The sequence below is a fragment of the Mirounga angustirostris genome, unplaced genomic scaffold, assembly GCF_029215605.1.
Source record: "Mirounga angustirostris isolate CCGP_5_RB_7025 unplaced genomic scaffold, mMirAng1.0.hap1 SCAF_7, whole genome shotgun sequence".
In the NCBI taxonomy this organism is placed as follows: domain Eukaryota; kingdom Metazoa; phylum Chordata; class Mammalia; order Carnivora; family Phocidae; genus Mirounga; species Mirounga angustirostris.
This window is the reverse complement of record NW_026991715.1, coordinates 3365731-3374463: the sequence shown is the minus strand read 5'-3', so window position 1 is coordinate 3374463 and position 8733 is coordinate 3365731.

Sequence of the window (8733 nt, the reverse complement as noted above, 5' to 3'; positions counted from 1 at the left end):
GCTCTTTCCACAGTTTGGCTATTGTGGGTATTACTGCTATGAACACTGGGGTGCATTTGGCCCTTCTTTTCACTACATCTGATACTTTATGTGAAAAACCCAAAGACTCCACCCCCAAATTACTAGAACTCATCCAGTAATTCAGTAATGTGGCAGGATACAAAATCAATGCACATAAATCAGTTGCCTTCCTATACACTAACAATGTAAATATAGAAATAGAAATTAGGGAATCGATTCCATTTACAATAGGACCAAAAGCCATAAGATATCTCGGAATAAACCTAACAAAGTGGTGAAGCACCTATACGCTATAAACTACAGAACACATATGAAAGAAATTGAAGAAGACACAAAAAGATAGAAAAACATCCCAAGATCATGGATCGAGAGAATAAACATTGCAAAAACGTCTATGCTTCTCAGAGCAACCTATACTTCCAAGCAATCCTGATCAAAATACAAATTGCATTTTTCAAAGTGCTGGAACAAGCAAACCTAAAATATGTATAGAACCAGAAAAGACCCTGAATCGCCAAGAAAATGCTGGAAAAGAAAAAAAACAAAGCTGGGGGCATCATGTTGCCTGATTTCAAGCTATATTACAAAGCAGTGATCACCAAGACAGCATGGTCCTGGCACAAAAACAGACACATTGATCAATGGAACAGAATAGAGAACCCAGATATTGACCCTCAACTCTATAGTCAAATAATCTTCAACAAAGCAGGAAAAAAATGCAATGGAAAAAAGACAGCCTCTTCAATAAAAGGTGCTGGGAAAATTGGACAGCTATATACAGAAGAATGAAACTCAACCATTCTCTAACACCCTACACTAAGATAAACTCAAAATGGATGAAAGACCTCAATGTGAGACAGGAATCCATCCTAATCCTAGAGGAACATAGGCAGTGACTTCTTTGACATTGGCCACAGCAACTTCTTTCAAGACACGTCTCCAAAGGCAAGGGAAACAAAAGTGAAAATGAACTTTTGGGACTTCATCAAGATAAAAGCTTCTGCACCGCAAAGGAAACAGTCATCAAAACAAAGACGCAACCCACAGAATGGGAGAAGGTATTCGCAAATGACACTACAAAGGGCTGATATCCAAGATCTATAAAAAACTGATCAAACTCAACACATTTGCTGCATCCCAAAGGTTTTGAACAGTTGTGTTTCATTTTCATTTGTTTCCCTGAATTTTTTAAATTCTTCATTAATTTTCTGGTTGACCCATTCATTCTTCAGTAGAATTCTCTTTAGCCTCCATACATTTGATTTCTTTCCAAATTTCCTCTTGTGATTGAGTTCAAGTTTCAAAGCATTGTGGTATGAAAATAGGCAGGAAATAATCCCAATGTTTTGATTTGAATCTGCATTGAGACTTGATTTGTGACACAGTATGTGATCTCTTCAGGAGAATGTTCCAGGCACACTCAAGAAGAATGTGTATTCTGCTCCTTTAGAATAAAATATTTTGAAAATGTCTGTGAAGCCCATGTGGCCCACTGTCTCATTCAAAGCCCTTGTTTCCTTGTTGACCTTCTGCTTAGGTGATCTGTCCATTGCAGTGATTAGGGTGTTAAAATTCCCTACTATTATTGTATTATTATTAATGCATTTCTTAATTTTGTAATTAATTGACTTATATAATCAGCAGCCCCCATGTTAGAGTCATAAATATTTACAATTTTTAGATATTCTTGTTGGATAGACCCTTTAATTATGATATAGTGTCCTTCCTCATCTCTTATTACAGTCTTTGGTTTAAATCTAATTTGTCTGATATGAGGATTGCTACCCCAGCTTTGTTTTAACGTCCCTTAGCATAATAAATTGGTTTTGACCACCTCATTTTAAATCTAAAGGTGCCTTTGGATCTAAAAAGAGTCTTTTGCAGACAGCATATTGATAGGTCTTGCTTTTTTATCTAATTTGATATCCTGTCCTTTGATTGGAGCATTTAGTCCATTTACATTCAGAATAACTATTGAAAGTTATGAATTTAGTGTCATTGTGTTACCTGTAAAGTCCCTGTTTCTGTATATTGTCTCTGTTTCAGTGTGGTCTCTCTTCATTTAAAGGACCCCTTTTAATATTTGTTGTAGGGCTGGTTTGGTGATCACAAATTCTTTTAGTTTCTGTTTGTCCTGGAAGCTTATCTTTCCTATTTTGAATGACATCCTAGCTGGATAAAGTATTCTTGGCTGCATATTTTTCTCATTTAGCACCCTGAATATACCATGCCAGCCCTTTCTGGCCTGCCAGGTCTCTGTGGATCGTTGTTGTGCCAGTCTAATGTTTCTACCCTTGTATGTTACAGATCGCTCATCTTGAGCTTCTTTCAGGATTTTGTTTTTCTCTGAGATTTGCAAGTTTCACTATTATATGTCGGGGTGTTGACCTATTTTTATTGATTTTGAAGGGGTCTCTGTGTCTCTTGGACTTGGATGCCTGTCTCCTTCCCTAGGTTTTGGAGGTTCTCTGCTAAAATTTGCTCCAATATATCTTCTGCCCTTTTTCTCTTTCCTCTTCTTCTGGGATCCCAATTATTCTAATATTGTTTTGCTTTATGGTATCACTTATCTCTCAAATTCTCCTCTCATTATCCAGTAGTTGTTTAGCTCTCTTTTTCTCAGCTTCTTCTTCTCCATCATTTTGTCTCCTATATCACTATTTCTCTCTTCTGCCTCATTTATCCTAGCAGTTAGAGCCTCCATTTTTAATCGCATCTTTTTAATAGCCTTTTTTTTTACTTGATTAGATATTAGTACTTATTTCTCCATAAGGGGATTCTCTATTGTCTTCTATGCCTTTTTTTCAAGCCCAACTAGTATATTTATAATTGTTATTCTGAACTCTAGGTCTGACATCTTACTTAGGTCCATATTGATTAGGTCCCTGACAGTCACTATTGCCTCTTGTTCCCTTTTCTGAGGTGAGTTTTTCCATCTTGTCATCCTGTCCAGAACAGATGAATTAGAGAACAAAATACTAAAATGGCAACAACAATCCCAGAGAAATATACACCAAACAAATCAGACTAGCCTCGAAACTGAGGGAAAAAAGAGAGAGAGAGAGACTATAATCAGACAGGTGGACATAACACAGAAGTACACTGCATCTTGTGTGTATTTTTGTCTGTTTATTAGAAAACTGGATCCCAAAATTGTAAAGAAGGAAAAACTTAAATATTTATTAAAAAATTAAATACAATCAATGGATAGAATGTTACTGTAAAAATGAAAATTAAAAAAGAAAAGATTTAAAAATTGGGTCTTCATCTTTTCTGATAGCTGAGTAATATTCCATTGTATATATGGACCACATCTTCTTTATCCATTCATCTCGGCTCTTTCCACAGTTTGTCTATTGCAGACATTGCTGCTATGAACATTGGGGTGCGTATGGCCTTTCTTTTCACTACATCTGTGTCTTTGGGGTAAATACCCAGGAGTGCAATTGCTGGGTCATAGGGTAGCTCTAGTTTTAAATTTTTGAGGCACCTCCACACTGTTTTCCAAAGTGGCTGTACCAGCTTGCATTCCCACCAACAGTGTAAGGGGGTTCCCCTTTCTCCACAACCTCTCTAACATTTGTTGTTTCTTTCCCTGTCCATTTTTGCCATTCTAACTGGTGTAAGGTGGTATTTCAATGTGGTTTTGATTTGGATTTCCCTGATGGCTAATGATGATGAACATTTTGTCATGTGTTTGTTAGCCATTTGTATGTCTTCTTCAGAGAAGTGTCTTTTCATATCTTCTGCCCACTTTTTGATTATCTGGAGGAGATTATGCTAAGTGAAAGAAAACAAGCAGAGAAAGTCAATTATCATATGGTTTCACTTATTTGTGGAACATAAGGAATAGCAAGGAGGACATTAGGAGAAAGAACAGAAAAATGGGGGGTGGGAATTGGAGGGAGAGATGAACCATGAGAGAATGGACTCTGAGACACAAACAGGGTTTTAGAGGGGAGGGGGGTGGGGGGATTGGTTAGCCCGGTGATGGGTATTAAGGAGAGCACATACTGCATGGAGCACTGGGTATTATATGAAAACAATGGATGATGGATCACCACAACAAAAACCAATGATGTATTGTATGGTGACTACCATAACATAATAATTTTTTTAAAAAAAAGAAAAGATTTAAAAAGGAGTTGATAAAAGAAGTTGAAAAAGGAAAGAGAAAAAAATTAAAAATTGAAAGATTAATGAATCGTGGGAAAAACAAACAAAAAAAACAAACATGGATCCTATATGCCATATTCCCCTAGAGGTAGAGTTTGGCACTTCTAAATGATGACTAAACTTAGTCTTGGCTGGGTACTCTTGCTGATCTTCTAGGGGAGAACCCTGTTGCTTTCATTCTCAAATGGCCTTGCCCTGGATAGAATTGCACTGCCTTTTCAAGGGGGCCAGGCTAAGTGGTCTGTTGGATTGCTCTATGTGGGTTTTGTTCCCTGAAGGCTTTGTGTGATGCTTTAGAGGATGAGAATGAAAACGGTGGCCTCCCAATCTCCAGCCCCAGAGCTGAGAGATTGGGGCCCCACTCCTCAGTGAACCTGCAGGGAAAACAATCACTCCTGTCTCCCTGGTCTCCATTCACTCTCTGTGCTCACCCAGCCTGTGACTGAGAGTTTGTATCTCAGACACACAACCCTGTTCTGAGTCTCAAAACTCTGCAGACTCCTGTGGTGCACACTCATGCTTCTCCTCCTGGGGGAGGAAGTATGTTCTCGCTGGTTCTACTGTTTGCTCAGATAGCAGTCACCCAACCTTGCCACAGTTCAAAATTTATGGCAACCATGATCTGAAAGCCCATTCCTGGGCTTGCTGATTACAGCTGCTTCCCAGCTCCAATGCCTGGGAACTCTGCCACATTCAGACACACCCATTCTTTCTCTAACCCAAGGGCATCCAGACACCACACTGCCCCACTTAGGATTGTCCTGGCTTCATCAACTGTGTGCCTTTCAGGCAAGGACATCCCTCACCAGAGCAGACTTCTAAAAGTTCTGGTTTCATGTTTTGCTGTAATATCACCTTCTGGTGATGGCTTATGTAGGTTTCCTCCCCCAGAGGTTTATCTTCACATGTATCACCTTGGATTCACTTCTCCTCACCTCCTACCTTGCAGAAAGTGGTCTACTTTTCTATTTGTAGAGTTGCATCTATTCTTTTCTTAGAGCTATGGTTGATTTCACAGGTGTTCAGAATGATTTGAGTGCTATCTAGCTGAATTTGTGGGACCAGATAAAACTAAGGTCTCTTACTCCTCCACCATCTTGGACCTTCTCAAGGTCAAATTATTTCACTCACATCCTGAAATCTTTAAAATGAGAAATAAAAAAAAATACTAAGAATAATGTAAAAATTCTTAGTATATTTAAAAGTTCATAATGAATGTAATATTGTCTAACTCTCTGACCTCATCTAATAGTATTACTCTTATCATTCTGAACTAGCAACACTACATTTTTTCTATTACTAAAACAAATTTTGTTTGAGGTTTGTACATGCTGCTCACTTTAGATAAAATGGGTAAAGTATGTTTACCAACTCTTCAACTTAGTCTCAATTCAATTTTCATATGACTGAAAGATTTTTCCTTTACCACTAAATATGAACCATGATGGTGGTGATGATGATGATGATGACTTTTTTTTTTAAACTTCAAGCCTTCATAACTATCTGAAATTATTATGTTCCCTACTAGTTAACTTGCATAATATATTTTACTTTCTGTAGTATGTAAAACCCATGATTGAAGAAATGTATCTTTTTCCCTGATGGTTCTCAGTTTCTATAAATATTCTTGGCATATGTTAGTTATAAAACAAGTACTTATTAAATAATTGAATGCTGAGGTGAAGGATGAAAAATATGTGGTGACTTATTGGATTTAAAGGATATAGAGACACAATGGACTCTCATGGCTTGATTTCAGGTTTAGACAAATGGACATTTGTCACATTCCCTGAGATATAAATAAGGTCATGGGGCACGTTGAGAGGAGGTAAGTTTGAGTGGTGGGAAGATTAGTTGCTGTATAGTGAGCATAATTTGGGGCATTTAGTTTCAGGGTTCAGAAGGCCTTTAAGGTTATAGATATGTCAGATATGGGAGGTAATTAAACCAATCACTATATGTAATATAAAGAGAACAGAGTGTCTAAAATACTGGAAAGGGAAACACCAGAAATTTAGAGACTAGTGAGTGAATAAGTTCATAGCAGTGAATGATCCCAGAAGCCAAATAAAGATATTGCAAATAGAAAAGGTAGTCATTAGTTTGTTGAACAAGTGAATGTTTATTGACAAAAATGATAGCAATGATTCTCTAAGTTAAATCTGGAGATGGAAGTCATATTTCAGGTGTTCAGGACTGAATGATGAAAGAAAATAGAGAAAATGATTGTCAAGAACTTTCTTTCAGAGATTGGTTTTGAGTAGGAGGAGGGAGGCTATACTGTGGTTACAAGATTTTAACAAAGCTAGGAGTTTCCAGTTTTCATGGTTCTATAGTTTTTGGAAAAGCTGAGCAAAATCTCTCAGCCCCCCTCTGCATCTAGTTTGGGCAATGTGTCAAATTACGATGAAAGAAATAATGAGAGTTAATGTCAGGTCCAACCTAGAAATATTTCTTTCAGAAGTAAAAAGAAATCTGCACCCAGACAAGCCAAATTGAGGAAAAGAAGTAAACTTAAAAGAAACAGAAATCTTAGGAGTAGTAAGCAAATAAACAAAACATTGAAAAATATCTACTTCAAAAGTCATCACTTAGATAGTTGCTGGATTTCTAGTTAACAGTAAGGAAAGCCAAAAAAAGTAACATGATACATTGAATAACGTAAAGAAAATACTGACTGTCCTGGAATATATTATCCCATATAGCAGCCATGGGAATGTATCTCTCAGATCACTAAGGGGAGCAAAACTAACATCACCAGCTGCTGTGCTTTCAAACCCATCACGAGGAGTGCCCCAATGCCACACATCCCACGGGCTGCCCCCAGATAATCTGAGCAGGTCAGATAAAGTAAGGAAAGTTAATGCCTGAGAGAAATAACTCCTGTGATGACTGATTTTTAAAAAAATTTTATTCATTTATTTGAGAGAAAAAGAGCACTATTGGGAGGGGCAGAGTGAGAGGGACACAGAGAATCTCAAGCAGACTCCCCACTGAATGTGGAGCTGCATGTGGGGCTCAATCCTAGTACCCTGAGATCATGACCTGAGCCAATCCAAGAGTTGGATGCTTAACTGACTGTACCACCCAGGGACCCCATATGATGAGTGATTTTAAAGGACTCCTCATCAAATTTGCCAGAACTTTGGTAGAGCTTAATTACACTTCCTTTCATCTCTGCCTCACATGAGTCAGACTCACTTTGTGGGCTGACTCTTCCTGACTCATCTGGCTCCTTCCCACAATAGATGTATTGTCTAGGATGTAACTTTATTTGACCTGAAAGCTAATAAGTTAGAATTTACCCTTTCATGGATCCTGGCAGAAGATACAAGATTCTTCCACTTGCCCCCAAGTCCCATGGTGGTGATGCCATGTCTCAGGATAGATTAATCCCGTTAAGTGGATTTGCATTATAATTGAGAGACAGTGAGTTGAGGAGCCCTGCTATATTTTATAGCAAGCAAAAATTAAGAGTGTTCTTTGTTCCACAGGGAGGGTGAGTCAATTAACGCATATTTCAAGGCTGCTCACCCTAACACTGAGAAAACAAACAAAACAAAAAAGCAAAAAAACATGTGAGTATGTTTAGTGTCTTACCTTCTTAGCACATCAAGCAATATGCGTAGGAGTAATAAAAATCTATGGAGTGTCTTCCAACACTAAATATCTTTCCTGTCTAATTTTTGCTGGCATTTTCTCATCAGAGGACTCAGATCAACACACTAACATCCTATCACTAAAAACAAAGCAAGCAAACAAACAAACAAACAAACACCTCAGGGTACCCATACCAGCATGCCTAAAAGAAAATAACTATTCTTCAGAGAGAATGAAATTTATGCAAGAAGAAAAATCAGAGATCTACTAAGTAATGAAGATCAGTGAAAATATTCAGAAGTTAGAAAATACAATTGGAGGGTGCCTGGGTTACTCAGTCAGTTAAGCTTCTGATTTTCACTCAGTTCATGATCCCAGGGTCCTGGAATCCAAGCCCACAAAGAGATCCCTGCTCAGCAGAGAGACTGCTTCTCCCTCTGCCCTTCCCCCCAACTCTTGCTCTCACTCTCTATCTCTCTCCCTCTTGCAAAAATAAATAAATAAAATCTTTTTAAAAAGGAAAATACAATTAGTAAAAAAGGTAAATATTCAAGTTTCTGCAATTATAAAATTTAATATAATTATAGATAAAAATAAATTATCTTTGGGCCACCAGGCTGGCTCAGTCAAAAGAGCATGTGACTCTTGATCTCAGAGTTGTGAGTAGGAGCCCCAAGTTGGGTGTAGAGATTACTTAAAATAAATAAATAAATAAATAAATAAATCCTGCTTTATATTTTCAGAAGCTTGGTAGACTAGTTTGAAAATTTGTATACAAATTATGTGGAAAAAGTTAATGATTTCAGGGTAAAGAAAGAATAATTTGTTCTCTAGATGTGAGGACTTGTAAAATTACATTAAAAGAAACCTTGGTATTTCTTCAAGTAGAGCAGAAGAAAGGACAAATACTGTACGATGTATAGATGTGACAAGAGT